We start from the raw sequence: 6,823 nt of genomic DNA on the forward strand, positions 1-6,823 counted from the left end.
ACACCAATTGATTAATTAAAAGTCAGGTTAATAGCAGGTGTTTCTACAAAATAGATTAGATAGAACAAGACTTTTGTCAGGGACTGTAGTCTCATATAACAATATTGATATAATATAAATATATTGACCAGCTCTAAACACAACCCCAACAGGGTGATCAGCACCCCGGTGCGAAGCGTTCCCCCGCAACAACCAACCAGGCGTGCCTCGTTTCACAATCCAAATTTTCTTCATTCTTTTTTTTTTGCATTACTTTCACACCGCTGTCTAACACACAAAGGGGGGGCTGCAACAGAGATGATCACCGTGCTCATCAGTTAAGCTGCTGTTGCATCACTCAGTGAACCCATATTACATCATGGCGTGGTTTTGATCACTGCTGGGAAACCTGTGCATGGGAAACTAAAAGATGCACAAATAAAAAAGAGTCTCCTAAAAAAAGTCAATATACTTTCATTTTATTCCTCTCAATCATTCATTTGTGCAGTGTTTTGGTTGTTGTTTGTTACATAAACTTTTTCCACCTAGAACAGAAATAAAAAAGCAGGTGTGAGATATATTTCGCTCACTCTTGGTTTAGAGTTTGGCACTCTTTTTAGAAATTGGATCCATTGTTCCCAGAGGAATCCCATTGACAATCAACACATTCTCACTCACCAACTCGTCCAATATTGACGGTTGGTCAGGTGCCTTTGGTGTTTATGCAAACAGTGTCCTTCAGCTTCTCAGTGAGTTGCTTCAGACTCTTGGCGTCACTTTTTGACGCTATGGGTCCCGACCGGTTTGGCGTGAAAAAGGTGCTCTAAGCGATGTTGGGTAACGTTACTTGTTATTGACGTTCAAAGTATTTTCAAACAAAACGAGACTAGCCTCCTCATCCCGTCCCCTCCCCTTCCCTTCTGTGCTTCCGCGCACTAAACCCCCCAACCCCCACCCCCAAATCCTTCTTATTGGTTATTGGCTGGAACACTGGAAGTGTATGTTTTGTGGTGCAGGTGGGCACAGATTTTTATTGTTGCTGTTTGTAGACTCTGGGCTGTCTACAGAAACCATATTTTTACAGTGTGTTCTGGGGACAGGCAGCTAGCAGATGGCGAGGAGATATTTTTACAGTGTGTTCTGGGGACAGTCAGCTAGCAGATAGCGAGGAGATATTTTTACAGTGTGTTCTGGGGACAGGCAGCTAGCAGATAGCGAGGAGATATTTTTACAGTGTGTTCTGGGGACAGTCAGCTAGCAGATAATGAAGAGATGTTTTTCAGTGTGTTCTGGGGACGGGCAGCTAGCAGATAGTGAAGAGATGTTTTACAGTGTGTTCTGGGGACAGGCAGCTAGCAGATAATGAAGAGATGTTTTCCAGTGTGTTCTGGGGACGGGCAGCTAGCAGATAGTGAAGAGATGTTTTACAGTGTGTTCTGGGGACAGGCAGCTAGCAGATAGTGAGCAGATCTTTGCTGTTGTAAAAATGTTGTAGCCTAAAACACGCGTGACATCGCTTACAGCACCTTTGATTGACTCGCGGCACAAGAACAAGTTCCATACAGATGCTGCAGGGTCAAAATTGGCTAAAGTTGGTATCCAAAAGCTGAGAGACACTGACCAACTATCAGTATTTTATGAGTTGAGAGTGAGAACGGGTTGCTCCCACTTTGGGTCAAAATAATGTGCTGTGACCCGAAGGTAACTGATTACTGAGAGTAATCTAATCGCTTCCCGACTTCCCAAACTACAGAGTGGCTCAAAAGGACAAAAATCAAAGAACACAAACAAAAAGTGTTGTTTTCCACACATACGCTAAATGTTTGCAAAATTTTTGCGTCAATAATTGACACTGAGAGACACTGACCAAGCGTTTGTTTTCAGGAGTTGGGAGTGAGAACGGTTTGTGAAAACGCAGTTTCTCATGATGACAAGTCACTAAAAATCAAAGCATAATATACTGTTTTTCATGACAATGGCTTTTTTGTTTGCCTTTTCATGAAAAGCAAGTTCAGTAACACGCGGGACAAGAACGGCACTTGAACTCCGCTCCCCTGGCTTAGGGTTAAAACGTTTTTGGTGCAGTGCAAGTTCAGGGAATTCAATTCATGTTCATTGACTCTAATAGAGGCAGTCTATGTACAGGTTATTTTTTTACTTCAATTTTTTATTTTGTGAAATTTGCAAATAGGGAGGTTCTTGCTGTTAAACATTAAATGATAGAGACAAAAGAAAAGAAGAACAATTGCATTCAATATTTATTGTGCAGACGACTGGGCTTTAGGATGGGTTGCTGACGCAAGAGAAAAAGAAAAAATCACATCTTTGTTTGTCTCTTTGTCTGTGTATGTGTGCATGTGCATGTGTGTGTGTGTGTGTGTGTGTGTGTGTTGTGTCTGGTAGTGTGGCAGGTCCAGCAAGCCTGAGCCTGTGATGCTCGTCATTCTGTTAAACTGGATGACTTCTGATGCGACAGCGGCTGCTGTGGCCTCAAACACCCCTGAGACTAAGGGAAGAAAGGCATGGAGATAGATGGAGGAAAAGAAATGGACAAGAGTGATATATAGAAAGAGAAAGAAAGTGGAGGTGTGTGTGAGAGAGAGAGAGGGGTGTGTCAGCAAAGGGCCTCAATTTCCCCAGGGACGCTCTGGCAGAGAGACCGAAACACAGAGGTTGGGGTTAGGGAAGGAGAAAAGTACATATTCTTCCTCCTAAACTGGACCGCTTCCAACAGGCAACATCCACATATCTGGAGGAGCTTTCTATCAAATTCTTGCCTCGCTTCCAGGAGGTCACAAGGATGATGATGGTAGTTGGTCATTCGCTCAACTTGGGCAAGATAACTTAATAACCGCAGACAGGCTGCTGTAAAATCAAAAATCGGACCATTTCTGGTTAAACAAGATGATTTCTGATGATTATGGTGACCTTCTGAGGCCAGAAACACACCGCACGCTGAGGTGCCACGAATAGCCGGGAAGCGGAGCTATTTTCATTTCGGCGCCCATGTTATCCAATCCGTCTTGCTGCAATCGGGGGGGGGGCAGCCCGCGCATTGCAGCAATCACTTACTCAATTTCTTCTGCAAGTCGCTAGCAAAAGTGTCAAAACAGGCAGGTAACCACATACAGGAAGGCCACAGTGCAGCTGGCTACTTTACAAAAAAAAAGAAATTTCAAAGTAAAAGACCCAGGTTTTGGGTGATTTTGGCTGTCTTGACTTCTCAGCTGTGTCTACAGGGAGACTCGCGATCAGTCACACGGAGAGAGAGACGGACAGACAGACAGACACTCACACAGGGAGAGGGAGAGAGAAAGAGGGAGAGAGAGACGGACAGACAGACACACATACAGAGAGAGAGAGTGACAGACAGACACTCACACACACAGGGAGAGAGAGAGAGAGAGAGAGGGGGAGAGAGAGGAGGACAGACAGACATACACACAGGGAGAGAGATGGAGAGAGAGAGAGAGAGATGGACAGACAGACAGACACACACACAGGGGGAGAGAGAGAGAGAGAGAAAGAGAGAGAAAAATACCAACCTTGAATATCAACATCATTGTGCATTTTAAGTTCCCCAACAGAGAGCACACATACAAACATTGAAATATTAATAGCAAAGACGTACTTTCACACAAGGCAGAGTTGGTGTCTATCAGTTCCAAACACACTACATGACTACCACCTAATTTAAGAAGCAAAAAAAAAAAAAAAGCTTTATTGTTGTTGACGTGAGCTTCAGAGACACATTTGCATTTTCATGGTGTGCAGAGAGCTGTGGAATCATGTGCAATGATGTGAAGACCACTGCCAAAGTGTTAAGACAAATCAGCTGTTATCAAAGATAATGCTGGCTGAATCCCACACACATCAGCCTCCATCAACACACACACACACACACACACACACACACACACACACACACACACACACACACACACTGCAGTCCAATGTTAGCGAGAGGAAGACAAATACTCTTGTAAAGAACATGTTAAGCCAAAATTGTATTAAACTGGCTGAACTGTTTACACTTACTGTACATTGGTAAGCACAATTTTATCATTGCCAAAATTAATGATATACACTCAAGTGGTAAAATATAGGTTTCACTGTTCCAAAACACTGTACCCAATACAGCCTGGTCCAAGGGTGCATGTTTTGTTCCAACATTGGGGGAGGGGGGACTCACATTATGTCACGGGTACTTTTCCGTTTTTTAGCATCAAACAGGTCAAACACATGCATCAACGGCGTCAATTTCCTGCATTCTGGTGAATTCAATGCAACAATGTATGCAAATGTCTTTATTCATGTAAAAGGAAAGTACTCTATTATTCTCCTGTATTGTTCAGAAATTTCTGCATATTCAAATCATGACACATATTTTAGGATTTTCTTTTTGTAAATCATATAAATCTCAACAACAAATCTGTCAGATAATCCAACCTTGTTAAACCCCGAAATTCTAAAGTTTAAATCTACATAAATCACATCTTTTACCCACCTTCTGTTGTGTTCTCTCTTTCGTTCCTTCTGATGAAGCCAGAATAAACAATTCTTGTTATGTTTTCAGCCCCTAAAACGGATCTTTTTACCACTTCTGGGGACATGTCTCCCTCTTCTTAATATAGTGGGTAGATATCCCATGTCAGAACAGGGTTCCATTAAAACAAGTCACATTACACTGTGGGGTTTGCTATATACACACACACACACACACACACACACACACACACACACACACACACACAGGTAAGCCATTGTTAGCAACACCAGTTGATAACAAAACACAACGCTGTTTTTTTGTGCATAAAAATAGCATAACAACATTTCCACGGATATACCGTGAGTTGGATAGTACTGTGTGCATGACTGATTTTAATGACACAAATAAGACAGAAGTGCTAATAAACTATGTTGCTACAACTTTCATGGCTGTTCGTGCACAGGGCAGCCATGTTGGATTGTGAGGTCGGCTTAATTGGGTTACTGTGAGATGTTTCAACTTCCCAACCACTAAGAAATAGGACCCAGCTACATACACCCATAAAAACAGATACTGAAACGAAATTGCCTAATATGGACAAGATCCATGCAACACTACCGCAGCTTCTACTGGAGAGGATATCCCTCACCTGATTAATAGTCCCTTTTTTAAAGGCAGATCTTTTGTTTGTCACATATTCGATACAACATTGTATTGTTCCTCAATTGTTCACTAACACTGGTGCTTGACCACAACCTGTTACTCATGTACCGAACCCCTGAACTCATTCTGCTAAAATACAGGCACTTTACCTTGTTTATAGTGATGGCCAAATGAAGCTTTATGAACCATTTTCTTTATTTTATGAGCCCACTAGATGGCGCTCTCTGTTCAAGCGTTAAAAGTACACTGACTTGCCATTCCTTGAGCCTTTTTCCTTTATCGCTCGTGTTGTCTTCCCGTCAACAATCAACACTTTTGTTGACGCTTTTTAATCAATGTTTTTAACTTTTTCTTCTGTTTTTGTTCCTTTTTTCAACACTTTTTTCACTTTTGATGTTTTCAACACTACGTAACACTAACTTAGTAATTTTAGTTTTACATTTTTTTTGGGAATTCCTGGTAAATGCAGCTCATTTATTGGAAATTAGACCTAATGTTTGAATGAAATGAGAAATTATTTAGACTAAAATTAAAGGAATGGATGTTGATGGATTATCACAGTTTGGAATATGTCAACTTTTACTCAATACTAGTTGGAAACCAGTACGAAGTACAATTGGGTAGTTGTGAAAAACATTAATATAGGAAAACGGGTCAATTTGACCCGAGGACAACATGATGATCAGTTAGCAATCAGAGCTTTTGCAATTAAAGGGCCAGAGGTGAGAGCGAGGCATGTCTTCTGCTTTGAAAACGTAGGGATGCGTTGGAACTGTCATGAATCCAAGCTGACCACAACAACACATCTCTATCAAGGAGAAAACAGAAAACATAATACCATCAATCATTCCAGCATTCAGGAATTGATTGTTTCAGACTCAAAGTGAAGTATAACTTTGAAACAAATAGCACCTTTAGAATGTACAGAAACACAAATTATGACTTCTATCTTTAACACGAGATACACACGCAAAAATACTCAGTGGAAATGAAGTGTGTAAAATGTGGTGCCGGTATGTTTCAGTCTGAATAATTTAACAAGCCAACTGCTCCTCCTCATCTACATTCCTTTTTTTTCTCCTTTTTTAAAGGGCATTGTTGCTGTAAACAGAATTTATAAAGCAACCATCAGTTTACCACTGTCAACAATCAGCCAATGACAGTTTTAAGTCATGTTTAAAGCAAGAAAACAAAAGAACACTATTTATTTAAAAATTAAACACCCTTCATCAATTTAATACAACCTTTGTGTTCTGGGACTGGATGGAAGGACCAACGAGTCGAAGCTGGATTTACAGGCCTGCTTTGACTGTACTGATTGGAGTGTTTTTGAGGCTGCAGCCACTGATCTGGACGAACTAACTGACACTGTGACATCTTACATCAGCTTTTGTGAGGATGTGTGTGTGCCGACAAAAACCTTCTGCACATACAACAACCAAAAACCCTGGTTCACAGCAAGACTCAGGCAGCTGTGTCAGTCAAAAGAGGAGGCCTTCACCAATGACTGCACCTCAGGAGACCCATCTGTTAAACTTCTGAAGTTCGCTGACAACACAACCGTCATCGGCCTCATCCGGGAGGTGGATCAGCTGGCTCTCTGGTGCAGTCAGAACAACCTTGAGCTCAACTCGCTCAAGACTGTGGAGATTATCGTGGACTTCAGGAAGAGACCCCCCACTCTTCCCCCCA

The 6,823-nt window shown here is 41.8% G+C and overlaps 2 long non-coding RNA genes across 2 annotated transcripts in view; one reads left to right on the top strand and one right to left on the bottom strand.

Moving 5' to 3' along the window:
• The window catches only part of LOC116669866 (uncharacterized), a 20,431-nt gene extending 17,429 nt beyond the window's left edge, over positions 1 to 3,002 (top strand). Inside the window, exon 3 of the long non-coding RNA XR_004326891.1 lies at positions 2,916 to 3,002. This is a non-coding gene — a long non-coding RNA (uncharacterized LOC116669866). The remainder of the gene's footprint in view (positions 1 to 2,915) is intronic.
• LOC116669868 (uncharacterized) overlaps positions 1 to 6,823 on the bottom strand; it is an 827,043-nt gene that overhangs the window by 217,630 nt on the left and 602,590 nt on the right. The gene's annotated exons all lie outside the window — the stretch shown is intronic.

The sequence above is a fragment of the Etheostoma spectabile genome, chromosome 20, assembly GCF_008692095.1.
Source record: "Etheostoma spectabile isolate EspeVRDwgs_2016 chromosome 20, UIUC_Espe_1.0, whole genome shotgun sequence".
In the NCBI taxonomy this organism is placed as follows: domain Eukaryota; kingdom Metazoa; phylum Chordata; class Actinopteri; order Perciformes; family Percidae; genus Etheostoma; species Etheostoma spectabile.